This window comes from Cynocephalus volans, chromosome 9 (genome assembly GCF_027409185.1).
Source record: "Cynocephalus volans isolate mCynVol1 chromosome 9, mCynVol1.pri, whole genome shotgun sequence".
In the NCBI taxonomy this organism is placed as follows: domain Eukaryota; kingdom Metazoa; phylum Chordata; class Mammalia; order Dermoptera; family Cynocephalidae; genus Cynocephalus; species Cynocephalus volans.
In genome coordinates, this window is record NC_084468.1 from 147,341,963 (window position 1) to 147,355,842 (window position 13,880).

The 13,880-nt window shown below is 39.5% G+C and overlaps 1 pseudogene; it reads left to right on the forward strand.

Moving 5' to 3' along the window:
• The first annotated feature begins 7,599 nt into the window (after window positions 1-7,599).
• LOC134385564 (lysM and putative peptidoglycan-binding domain-containing protein 3-like) lies at window positions 7,600-8,407 on the forward strand (annotated as a pseudogene).
• Window positions 8,408-13,880: the final 5,473 nt, after the last annotated feature.

Sequence of the window (13,880 nt, forward strand, 5' to 3'; positions counted from 1 at the left end):
TTCACAGCTCGAATAAATTTTGTGTTTATTTACATATTTTCTACACCTATGCATTTACCCATTTCAAATTTGTACCTTAATTCTAGGTGGCAGAGAAGACATCATTGTGGGAGACAATTCTCTGAGGGTCTCCTGCTTCTGAACTTATTGGGAACAAGACACTGATTGCTCAAGACTATTTTCAAGGATGTTTTTATGGGTAACAGCCTTGGAAGTGAGAGATGGTACCTCCATCCCGAATAGAGTTCAGGTTTGTTTACTGTTTAGTATAATAAAGATAATGTCTCCCTCCAAGGCACAGAAGTTCAGGCAGATTTACTGCTGATTATAAAGGATTTGAGTTGTTATTTACCAGTGGTGTGTTCTAAACTATCACCTGAAATATAGAGGTTATATCTATCATGCCAAATAATTATGAAGATCAAGTGAGATGATGCACACAGACACACACACACACACACACACACACACACAGTTTCCTTGGTTTGACATTTTGGGGGCCTAGTAAAATTTTATATTTTTGATTTGGAACAGTGAAGACAATAGATTGTTTCTGTTTCCCTCCCACTGTTGGAGAGATTTCTTCATGTCACCACAGACTTCAAAGAGGCTGCCACTTTTCTCTCTAGTTCTAGCATTAAGTATGTTTCTGTTCTATTCCTGGTTTACGTGGATGCCTATTTCGATTGAGTGTGGCTCAGATATTATTCTTTGTTTATATTATGAAAAGAAGCACACAAGAGTGGATTGACACACATAGGCACAATTTAAAGAAGAATAAAATTCCTATGTATAAAACACAAATTAAGAAATAAAACATCACAGTCTGTGGAAAACCTCACTGTATATCACCCTCATTTCTCTCACCCTTGAGACAACTACCTTGATTTGACATTACTAATTTTCTTGAGAGTACTCAACTTGAAATGAAATGATTCTAAATAGCAAAACCAGACCATAAGAAAGTCTGAAACTCAGTAAAGGTAAACAGGCAAAAAATTTTATGTTACTATAAAGATGGTGAATAAATCACTTTTAAGTGTACTATAAAAGTTAAACGACAAAAGTATTTTAAAAAATTATAACTATGTAGTCAATAATACTTTGCATATTTCAAAATAGCAAAAAGAAAGCATTTTGAATGTTCTCACTACAAAGAAATGATAAATGTTTCAGACGATGGATATGCCAATTACTCTAATTATATTATTACATTTTATATAATACTGTATTGAAATATTACACTGTACCCCATAAATATGTACCATTATTATGTATCAATTAAAAATATATAAGTAATTTTTTAAAAGAAAGCTATAACTAAATTATGCTAGTGGATACATAATACAAATAGATGCAAATTTTGACATCAATGGCATAAAATGTGTGGATAGGAGAGAGAAAGTGGAGAGTTCTTGTATGCAAGGGAAGCTAAGTTTTTATTAGCTTAAAATAGACTTTTATTTTATGTTCTTTTTCCACCACTGACACCGAAAAAAAAAAAAAAGAAGAAGATATTTTATGTTAAAGCCCTTGGTAACCACAAAGAAAATACCTATGTAAGTTACACAGAAGACAGAAGAATAAAAATCTATCACTACCAAAAAAAAAAAAAAAAAACCAACATAAACAGAAAAAGAAGGACAAAAGAACTACAATACAAACAGAAAACAGTTAACAAAATGGCAATAGTAAATCTTTCCCAATAAATAATTAAGTTAAGCATAAATGACTGAACTCCCTAATAAAAATATATAGATTGGCTAAATGAATAAACACACACACACACACACACACACAGAGATTCAACTTTATGCTGTCCACAAGTAACTCACTTTAGATTCAAGGATACACATAGGCTGAATATTAAGGGATGCAAAAAAATATTCCAGGCAAATGATAACCAAAGACAAGCATAAGTGGCTATATAATGATATCAGACAAAGTAGACTTTAAGTCAAAAAATGTCTCTAGAGACAAAAAGTCATTACAGGGGTGCCCAGTTAGCTCAGTTGGTTAGAACACAGTGCTGATATTTGGAGAAATATTTGCAAAACAAATATCTGGTAACAAAATTGATATTTAAAATGTATAAGAAACTCATACAACTCAACAGCAAATAATAATAATAAACTGATTTATAGTCTGAATGGACAAAGGACCTAACTGACTTTTTTCCAGAGAAGACATACAGTGGTCAACAGGTACATGAAAAGGTGCTCAACATCACTAGTCATCAGGGAAATACAAATCAAAACCTCAATGAGATGGTTATTATCAAAAAGACAGGGGTAAGTATTGGTGAGAGTGGGGAGAAAACCCTCGTACACTGTTGGTGGAAATGTAAATTGGTACATCCCTTATGGAAAAGAATATGGGAGGTCCTCAAAAAATTGAAAATAGACCTACCATCTGATCCATCAGTCTCTTTTCTGAGTATACACCCAAAGGAAAGGAAGTCAGTATCTCAGAGAGTTATCTAGGTTTGGATTCCCATACCAGCCAGCTGCCAAAAAAAATCAAAACAGTATCTGCACTCATGTTCATTTGCAGCATTATTCACTATAGTCAAGACTTGGAAGCAACCAAGGCTTCTGTCAACGGATGAAAAAGGAAATTGTGATATATACATATGTATATGTAAATTGAGATATTATTCAGCCTTGAAAAAGGAGGAGATTCTGGGGCCGGCCCATGACTCACTTGGGGGAGCGTGGTGCTGACAACACCAAGTCAAGTGTTAAGATCCCTTTACTGATCATCTTTCTAAAAAAAAAAAAAAGAAGAAGAAGATTCTGTCATTTGCAACAACATGGATGAAACAGGATGACATTACGGTAGGTGAAATAAGTGAGACACCACCAGCTATTGGAGTGAGTTGACATCAGCAGAGATAAAAAAGAGGAGGAGGACATCTGTCTCCACAGAGCCCATTCCATAGTGATGGAAGAGACATCTGCTGTGTGATAGTATTGGGGGACCTGATCACGCCTCTCAGCATTGGACAGATCATTTGGGCAGCAAATCAACAAAGTAACCATTATTCTTTCAGAGGGAGAGAAGAAATCTGGGGTGATTTGAGGGGGGAGGGGGAGAGGAAGGGGGGATGAGGAGGGATTGGACAAGGGGCATAAAGAATAATTACAATTTGTAACAATATATATGCTAGTAATATTGATTCGATCAACATATCTCAATGTTGAAACCCCAAAATATGTATAAAAAAAAAAAAAAGCGAGACAAAAAAATATTGCATGATCTCACTTATGTGTGGAATGTTAAAAAGGTCAAATACACAGAAGCAGAGAGTAGAATGGTGGTCACCAGGGGTAGAGTGGGGGAGTGAGGAAATTTTGGTCAAAGAGCCCATAATTGCAGTTGTGTAGGCTGCGTAAATCAAAGATCTAATGTGAAGCAACGAATACTCGTGTGACTGGAGTAAACACTTCACTATGTACATGTATATCAAAACATCATGTTCTATACCTTAAATATATAAAATTTTCACTTAAAAATTAATAAAATAAAATAAATAAAAGTAAAGTGATACATATTATTAAAGTTCTATGTCTGATAACCAAGGTCAAAGGTTCAGATCCCTGTACTGGCTAACACTCAAAAAAAAAAAAGAAAAAAAGAGGGTAAAGTTCTAATGTAATACACACACACACACACACAAGTTCCTTTGATTTTCTTGATAGGTTTACCACGTGTAGTGGATTGAATTATGTCTCCCCAAAACTCCCTGAAGCTTGAATTGTGTCCCCCAACTTTTATGTATTAGAAACTTGGTTCCTACTGTGACTGTTAAGAGGGTGGGAAATCCTATTATGGTAATTGAAGGGTGGAGCCTTGAAGAGGTAATTAGATTGTAGGACCCTGCGGTAGTGAATAAGTTAAAAATGGTGGTCAGGGGCATGGTTCTGAGTGCTGTAAAAGAAGAGAGAAGAGAGTCAGTCTCTCTCTCTGCTTCCACCATCTTGCAATGTGAGACTCCTGGGTCATTGTTGCCACGACCAGATGGACTTTGGACTTGCCAGCCTCAGAAACTGTAAGCAATAAATTTCATTTTTTTAATAAATCACCCAGTTTTGGGTATTGTGTTTATAAGCAACAGAAACAGACTAATACACCATGTATGCATATATTCACAAACAACATGCTGTATATTATTAAAAACCTGAGGCCAGTAACGGATCTTAACCTTTGACTTGGTGTTGTCACTCAGTGAGCAACCGGCAATCCCTATATGGGATCTGAACCCGTGGCCTTGGTGTTATCAGCACCACACTCTCCCGAGTGAGCCACGGGCCGGCCCTATCATCTAGTTTTTATATTTTTTATTTTTCTTCTTTGTTGTTTTCTTTTCTCTATTTTTTGTTTGTTTTTTTCATTTTTTTGTTTTTCTATTTTCTGTTTTAATTCAGTCAAACTGCATCCCCACCAACCCCCCACCACCACCAATATATATGTTGAAGCCCTAACTCCCTGTGTCATTATATTTGGAGTTATGGACTTTAAGGAGGTAATTAAAGTTAAATGAGGTCATATGTATTGGGCCCTCAACTAATAGGACTGGTGTCTTCATAAGAAGAGAAAGAGGCACCAGAAATGTACATGTACAGAGGAAAGGCCATGTGAGAACACAGGGAGAAGGCAGCTGTCTACAGCCAAGGAGACAGGCCTCAGGAGAAACCAAACCTGCCAACACCTTGAACTTGAACTTCCAGTCTCCAGAGCTGTGAGAAAATAAATTTCTGTTGTTTAAGCCTTAGCAGACTAATCCATCCAGCTATGTATCACCTGGAAAAAGGTTAACAATATATTTTTTCAAAAAATATACTAACTATGGGCTGGCCATTTAGTTCAGTTTGTTAAAGTGCACAGCCTTATAATGTCAAGGTCAGGGTTCGGATCCCTAGACCGGCCAACCAAAAAAAAAAAAAAAAAAAACCATTAACTACAATACAGTATCCTATTGGATCCTGGAACATAAAAACAACCTTACTGAAAAATTGTGAAACCCAAATAAAACCAGTAATTAATAGTTTTATACAAGTGTTAATTTCTTCATGTTGATAAACATATCATGATTATGTAAGATTTTAACATGAGGGGAATCTAGTTAAAGGATACACAGAATTCTCTGTACTAGGGCCAGCCCGTGGCTCACTTGGGAGAGTGCAGTACTGATAACACCAAGGCCATGGGTTCGGATCCCTATATAGGGATGGCCAGTGGGCTCACTTGGGAGAGCATGGTGCTGACAACACCAAGTCAAGGGTTAAGATTCCCTTACCTGTCATCTTATAAAAAAAAAAATTCTCTGTACTATTCTGCAATGTTTTGTTGTTGGTTTTTTAAAGGAAGCAGGCTATATTGGAAAAGGACAAAGCTCAGGAGCTGGGTCCTGAGCCAGAGCTGCACCCATTGCATCAGCCGGGGCCTCCTTCTTGTCTTTGGTTCTCCTCCTTGAGGTGCTTGCCTCTCTAGGTCCTGTAGCAGCTCCTGGAAGTGTTGGACTGAAGCCATGTTGGGACCTAAACCTGCATGGGCTCTAAAAGATTTTAAAAGGGGCCAGCCCGTGGCTCACTCAGGAGAGTGCGGTGCTGATAATACCAAGGCCACGGGTTCGGATCCCATATAGGGATGGCCGGTTAGCTCACTGGGTGAGCGTGGTGCTGAAAACACCAAGTCAAGGGTTAAGATCCCCTTAACGGTCATCTTTTAAAAAAAAGAAATTTTAAAGGACAAGGTTTTTTTTTTTCTTAGCATGCATCTCTCTGAGTTCCCTGTTTTCCCATGGTTATTTGATATTTTGAACCTTTGCTATGGGGCAAGATGACATTATTTACATGCATGTAAAGTTGTTTTCCAGTCATCCTGAAGCTACAGACTTGCACCTGCTACCCAGACCCCAAGATAACAGCAAGCCAAGGCTGGGAGCAGAAACCAGGCAGAATCTTGGTGAGACTGCACCTGGCCCTTACATGTCCCTCTCCCTCTTGCTTTTAATTTCCCATATTCCACTCCCTCATCCCCTCAGTAAACCTAAGTCTTTGACATGGGTTTAGCCTGGCCATTCTCCTTCAGGTTTACTAGAGAGATGGCCTAGCCTAACCTCCTCAAGTCACTGGTATTCCTGAAAAAAAGCTGACGTCCATTTTCACCAACATTTGACTTTCCAGTGGTTTGCTTTTGTCTGGGGGCAGGTGGATCGATCTGTCAGTTTGTTAAAATTTTCCGGAGCCTCAGCCAGGACCGCCTGCCCCAGCACTCCCAGCTGCTGCTTCAGCCACGCCTGGTCACCTGTGGCAGCTTGGCCCTGCGGTCCGCGATGAGCTGCCCATGGCTCTTTCTCTTCCTCCGCCAGCTGCAGCTCCCGCAGTGACTCCTGCGTGACCTCTGGGTACCATTCGCGCTCCTAGGCCTCCAGCTTCCGCAGCTGCTGCTGCGGTATCGTGCGAACTGCTTGGTCGCATCGCGCAGCCCCAGCTGGTCCTGCCGCTCTGGCCACCAGGGCCCAGGACAGCGGTGCGCACGTGGCGGCGCCCTGTAGCCGGGGATCCCGGGCCTGGGGTGACGCCGGTCCAAGCAGGATGCGCGCCTGAGCCTACCTTGAAACTTTGTATAAATCCAAAATCATCTCGCGTGATATTTCTTTTAAATAAAAAGTTTTACGAGTAAAAAGAGGCATGATGTATTTTCTCTATCTTTTTAGCTAACTGGTTATTTCTGAAGTGGGAGGAGTCAGAGGATTTGAATTTCTATATGCACAATCTATCTTATTTTACATATATGTTTTCAAACTAATACATTGTTTTTATAACATTAAGATAACCATATTTCATAAAGATAAAGATTGCATGATGGAAAAGAATGTTATTTGCACATTATTAGAGGAGAACTACGTTCAATTATAATATTCAATTATTCTAAGTACGGGGTTACCACTGTCAGAGATAAGGGCAGACATTAGTGAACGCGCCGGAAACATTATATTCAGAATCTACTAGCAGAAGAAGAAAGCGCTAAGCTCCGTTCCAATTTGCACAGAGGGCGTTTTAGAGGGACAAAGACCGAGTTGGGAGTGGGAATGAGCCAGGAGCCGGCACAGTCAGGGGAGGGCTGCCAGTTGCCCAGCTGGTGGGACCGCAGCGCCGGCAGCACCAAGGTCCAGGGTTCAGCCCTGCACCTGCCAGCCGCCCAAAACAGATCTAGTCGGGAAAGTGGAAAACTTCCAAGAGCTGTTAGTGTAAAAGCAATGAGGATGGCTACGTCTGCTAGCTGGCCATTACGGAAGTTCAGACTGTTCCCTCCCACAAAGACTGGGAGACAGGCCCTGTCCTTCCATATGATTACTTGTCAAGGGCACGGCTTTCAGGTTCTTGAAACAGACACTCCTGTAGGATAAACGTATGTATCTCAAAGGGACAGAAGAAGGATTTACGGAGAAGACGGAGACGTGGGGCGGCGGTGCGCACGGGCAGCCCAAGTGCAGGCTGTGCCGTGAACTTGCCGGGACAGCAGCGGTAGCGGTGGGCTCGATAGCTGCGCCCTCGCTACGTGCCACCTGCTAGCGGGACGGACTTTAACATTATGGCAGGGAGGCGTCAGAATCGTAGCTTTCCCCTTCCAGGAGCTCGGTCGAGTGGTCAAGGACATGCATTTGGAAATTGGACAGGGAGTGATACGTGGGAGGAGGATGCTGAAGGGTATGAGCTTCGATCCAGAGAAAAGAGAAAGTCCGAAGAAGTACATCGAGAGGGAGGCCTGATGGCACGACAGCATGAACAAAAGATATGCAGGAAGGAGACACTGTAAATGCAACAGCCCTTCAGTATCGCTGTACATCCTCCAACAGGAAGGCAGGCTTCACGTCCTTGTCTGTTCAGCATGCTCCACAGCAACAGGAAATCCTACCAGCCAGGCATTCTCTGTCTTCCAGGGAGTCGCTGGGAGCTTTTTAAAAGAAGTAGACCGAGGCATAGGACAAATAGTAAAGTGTAGAGACACCAAGAGAGAACCTCAATGAGGCAGTGTCTGCCTTCACAACACAACAAATACGTCTGGACTCTGACAGCAAGAACATTCAACCTGTAAGGATCCCTATTATGGAGCAGACTGGGGAACAGGGTGGGGGACAGCTGTAGTGATAATGTTGATAGTAGGCATAATAACACCTGTGTTTTATTTGCTGTATTATGAAATTTTAGCCAAAGTGGATGTTAGTCACCATTCAACAGTGGACTCTTCACATTTGCATCCAGGAATCACACCCCCATCACAGCAGAGAGAAATGGAAAATGGAATTGCTGCAACTAAAGGAACACACTTTGGCCAACAAGATGATCATAAACTATATAGTCAAGATTCTCGGTCACCTGCTGCTCCGCATAAAACATAGCAGTTAGCTCATAATCACAAAGTTAGTGATCACTTGTGCATCTGGAATGTGGTGGATAATATTCAGGAACCCACTTAGAAGGCAGAATTTAGGAAGACTGGAGATGCTTTTATTTATTTTTTTTACCTTTAAAAATTTTTTTGAGCCATGTACAAGTGGATTGTGTATAAAAGCTCTACAGTTGTTAGTTGATGTTGAGAGCAGTCAATCCATTCATCTATTGTACCCATGCTTAAAGCAGAAATGAATTTAAATGTATATTTAGGAAGTTCTTTACTTGGAAGGTATATCATTATTGTTACTCAAAACTGGTAATGTTTAAATTTGATTTTTTAAATTATTTTTTGGTTTAAGGTTATTCATGTTAATTTTATGAAGCAAAATAATGATCTCATCAGATGTCTGCAACTGAAGAAAATTTACTACTGAAAACCACCAAAATACTTAGTTGCAAAAAAGTTTGGTTCTAGAATTATGATAGCATATGCTCAATACGCCGTTTTCAAACTTTTTAAAAACATGTTTAGCATGCGTGCTGTGAAAGCATAAGTTGAAACAGAAATGGGAACATAATGTATAATTTGTGTAATAGAGGCTAAGAAATAGTTTAAATATTTTTAAGCCCCCAAAGTAATGTGTATGGTTGGGAAGGTGCCATTTGGCCACTAGAACTCTGGAATAGGTCAAGATCTAGAAGGAATTTTTGTCTCTTAAAGAGTGCTTTCTTTAAGACAGACCCTTTAACCTCACCTCTGCTTCTGTTTTTACAATGATTATATTTGCCTCTGATATTTGAAAACACTTTTGTGGTTCTTTGTTGAAAATTGTTATACATGTACAGAATAGCATTATTTAGCAAATAATTCCTTACATATTTTGATTAATCGTTGCTGTGTTACATATAGTAACATGCCTTAACTACATTTAATGCCTTATAATACTTTATGAAAGTTAGTATAAGTTTTAGAGTTAAACATTATTTCAGATGGTCCAATCTAATTCATTACATAGGCTATATAAAATGGTCTCCAACGTCACTATCAAACACAAGTTAATGGACTCAAAACTTTGCTTCTGAGGTCTGTTGCAGAAAATGCTTCACTAAATAAAAACAATGTTAGAGTTAGCAATTGCTTATTTATTGATCCCTTAATCTCTGTTTTTCAAAGAGAAAACATCCAAGTTAGACTTTTTTATTCCCCCCTGAACTATAGCATCAAATTGGAGGTCAAAGTTGTATGGATTGGTTGCAAGGGCTTGATAGTGCTACTTTTAAGATCTGCCATGGATTTAGCCACGGTCTGGCTAAATAAGCATTTGCATACTGATTCCATTGTTTAATTTTTTGAAGTATGTGTTTTAAAAATGTAACCAAAATGATTCAATAGAAATGAGATTTGGTGGAGTCTGGATTGCCTGTTTCGTGTATAATAAAGTATATTTCTTAAGATATATATAAAAAAAAAAAGAAGAAGAAGAAGAAGGATTTACAATTGTAAACTTCTTAAGTAAATGCTCTAAGACGAAGGGGGCGAAGGGCCTATGACAAACAATAAATTCTTTTGACAGTCTTGAGCTTTATCAGACAAAAACTCAGAGTGTCTGGGTGGTCCCAGGGACAAGGTCTTAGGCTGCTAGAAGTCTTGTTAAAGTTTGGTCAGGTCTCAGTGCAGGGGTTTGGACAGAGTGTTCCTGAAGAGAGGTTTTCTAGTTCTTAACAAACACAGAAAAATGTCAGAATATACATACTGCAGAATATTAGAGCCGTCCCTCAGTATCCACAAATACCAAAATCCTCGGATGCTCAAGTCTCTTACAGTTGGTCCATCCATCTCCGCGGGTTCTGCCTCTTGGTTGGTTGAATTCCTGATGCGGAACTTACAGATCCACAGGGATGACTGTATTTCTGGGTGACGGAATTATGATATTGTTTTGTGTATGAGGTATTTTTATACTATGATGTTCATGTAACAATAATATGGATGTTAATTTCTGTGTATTTATAAAGCGCTTTATATATATCCTTATTTTTTCCTGTATTTTCCTAGTTTTCTCCTAGGAGGCAGTCAGGCAAATTAATGCTCAATGAAAGGAGTCCATTTTGGTTTCTAGAGATTAAGTACTTAACAATGCAAATAAATTAGTCAAGTTTAGGTCATAATTAATATATTAAAGAATTATATCCTAAAGAGTTTCTACTGACATTACCAAACTAACTATCATTTAAAAATTTAGTACAGAGAAAGAAGAAAAATGCATATATATCAGGGAAGCAACCGCAAACGTGCTGTGACATACTGAACAAAAGCAACATTTGTCCCTAGAAGCTACTCTCTAAATTCCCTCCTGTCAGAGCCTATAGTACATTCAACGGCACACTATGATTTTAAAAAGTAAGCCTATTACTAAGGAGGTGGAAGAAAACGAGTCATGCTTAAACCTTCTAAAGAAACTCAACACTTGTAGAAACCCTGCACTAAGTAAACTTATAATAATTATAAACTTTTCCTGTGTAAATCATCTTCTATTTATTTTGCAAGTCTGAGTTACAAATTATCAGGTATTCTTAAATTAGGGGTATATCAATTTGAGATTCAAAAAGAAAATTTTGGGGGCTGGCTGGTTTGCACAATTGGTTAGCATGTGGTGCTGATAACACCAAGGCCAAGGGTTCAATCCCTGTATCGGTCAGCCACCAAAAAGCAATAATAATAGTTTTTAAAAAGACAATTTTTAATAGTGTGTTTTATTCAAATAGAACCTTTAAAAACTAATGTAAATATAAATGAAATACGCTTCTAGGTCTTTGACTCTGACTATAGACTAAAGCAATTTCTTTAGTTTAGGAAGACAATTGGACTAAATAAGTGCTATATAATAAAGGAAAAGCCTCTCTTTTTATTTAAGCTTAAGTGTCATGTTGTTGAAGTGAGCAGGACTGAAGAGGCCACATTGGGTCCTAAAACCACCTGGGCTGTGGGGGTGGGGGTCGGAATTATAAAAGGACATTTTTTTCCTCTCCACTCTTTCTTACCACTCCCTGACTTTATCTCGCTTGCTAAATAGGAAAACAATGCTGAGAAGCTAATCAGTAGTTTGCAAAGTTAACAGTTCTTTCTTTGAGACTTGTAGAATTTTAAGAAGTGATCAAAGCCAAATGACTGGAAGTTGACCTTGGGCACCAGCCAAGTCAACCAGAGCTTTGGAAGTGAAACTATGCAAAAGACTTTGCAGAAACGTTGATTCTACTCTGGAGCAAATCAAAATCTTGCAAGGCCCTGAGATAACAGCAAAGATGAGAGCAGAAATCAGACGAGACCTTGGCAAGAACTTGTACCTGACTCAAGACTAGGACGGGACACCTTGTAGCTGTACCAGTCCCTCCTACTTTTCATTTCTCACATTCCATTCCTTTGTCACCCCCTCCCCCACCCTCCCCACCCCTGCCTTAAAAAACTCCTCAGGTAAATCTAAGGCTTTGAGATGGGATAGCTTACCATCCCCTTCAGCTGAATACATCTGCTTTTCTAAACACCAATCACTTAACTTGTGAGTCTTTTTTTCTTTTCTTCTTGAGGGGGCAGGCAGCCGGACCTGAGTTTGCTTACACTTAGACTATTTTGAAGCTAATCATATCATTTGAAGTCATCACATCATTTGGTCCAAAGCTACGTCAAATATACCTCTAAAAGATATAGTCTTATTAAAAATAATAGGGCCGGACCGTGGCTCACTCGGGAGAGTGTTGTGCTGATAATACCAAGGCCACAGGTTCGGATCCCATATAAGGATGGCCGGTTAGCTCACTGGGTGAGCATGGTGCTGACAACACCAAGTCAAGGATTAAGATCCCCTTACCGGTCATCTTTAAAAAAAAAAAAATAATAATAATAATGGTAATACAGGCTTGCTGGTTAGCTCAGTTGGTTCAAGTGCAGCCTTGTAACACCAAGGTCAAGAGTTCGGATCCCCATACCCGCTGGCCGCCAAAAATAAATAACAGTAATACCATAATTACCCTTAAGAAATTAAACATAATTTGAATATCACCAAATATCCCTTTTGTTTTCAAATTTCCCAGGCTGTCTCATAGCTTTTATTTTTTAGAGTCAGTTTGTTTAATTCAGGATCCAAACAAGATCTACATACTCATTTATTTTTTGGCTGGCTGGCCAGTATGGGGATCTGAACCTTGACCTTGGTGTTATCAGCACCACACTCCTCTAAGTGAGCTTATCAGCCAGCCCATGTATTCTTTTCTGAATACTCATAAATTATTCTAGGAGTATGTGATCAAGTATTTGTACATATTCTCATATTATAGAGAGAAACAAGACTCACGGAGGTTGTAAGTAACTTGCCCAGGGTTGACGAGCTAATAAGAGAGCATGACTAAAATCACTTAGAATCAGAAAAAATATATGTTAATAATCTATTAGATATAGGTTTGAGAATCTTCAACAGATAGAACATAATGTAAACCCCTGGGTGGGTGAGAACATACAGTGAAGTGTGTGATTGTTAAGAGACAACCAAAACACAGCCCTCTGCAGCTCTCTGATGGTCAGTGCTTGCCACTCGCCTCCATTTACTTGATCTTTTCCCAGAAAATATTACAACTTTATAATATACAGTACTGTATAAGGTTTATTTTTTATTTTTTTATTTTTTTAATTTTTTATTTATTTTATTTATTTATTTATTTTTTAAAAGATGACCGGTAAGGGGATCTCAACCCTTGGCTCGGTGTTGTCAGCACCACGCTCAGCCAGCGAGCAAACCGGCCATCCCTATATAGGATCCGAACCCGTGGCCTTGGTGTTATCAGCACCGCACTCTACTGAGTGAGCCGTGGGCGGGCCTTATAAGGTTTAATAGTTCGAAGAATCGAAAACAATCAGATTCACTATTTTTTTTTTTTTGTCTTTTTCGTGACCGGCACTCAGCCAGTGAGTGCACCAGCCAGTCCTATATAGGATCCGAACCCGCGGCGGTAGCGTCGCTGCGCTCCCAGCGCCGCACTCTCCCAAGTGCGCCACAGGCTCGGCCCCAGATTCATTCTTAAGACAGGAAACCTTACCCTGTCTGGATTAAAACCCCTTCAGGAAAATATTCCAGTAACTCTGATCATTTCTTTTATCCATAGGGTGCAGGCTAAAAGTAAATGGAATTAGCCAATAGGTGGGAGGGGGCAGAATTGAAGAAAGATTACTTACCCTCAGAGATCCAAATTAACCCCCAAAATCCATTCTTCCCCTTGATTTCATGCTCTCGGCTAATTACTTTGAAAAATTATCATTAGTATTTCTCTTTCATAACTCCCATCAGAGCCATGCTGACTTTGACCCTTACTCCACTGAAATTGCTCCCACTAATTCATCACTGCCTTTCCCGTTGTCTTGATCCCTCTGGAAGGTGACCCTGCTGACCACCCTCTGCCAGCCATCTCTCAGTCTCTTTGGCAGATGGCTCT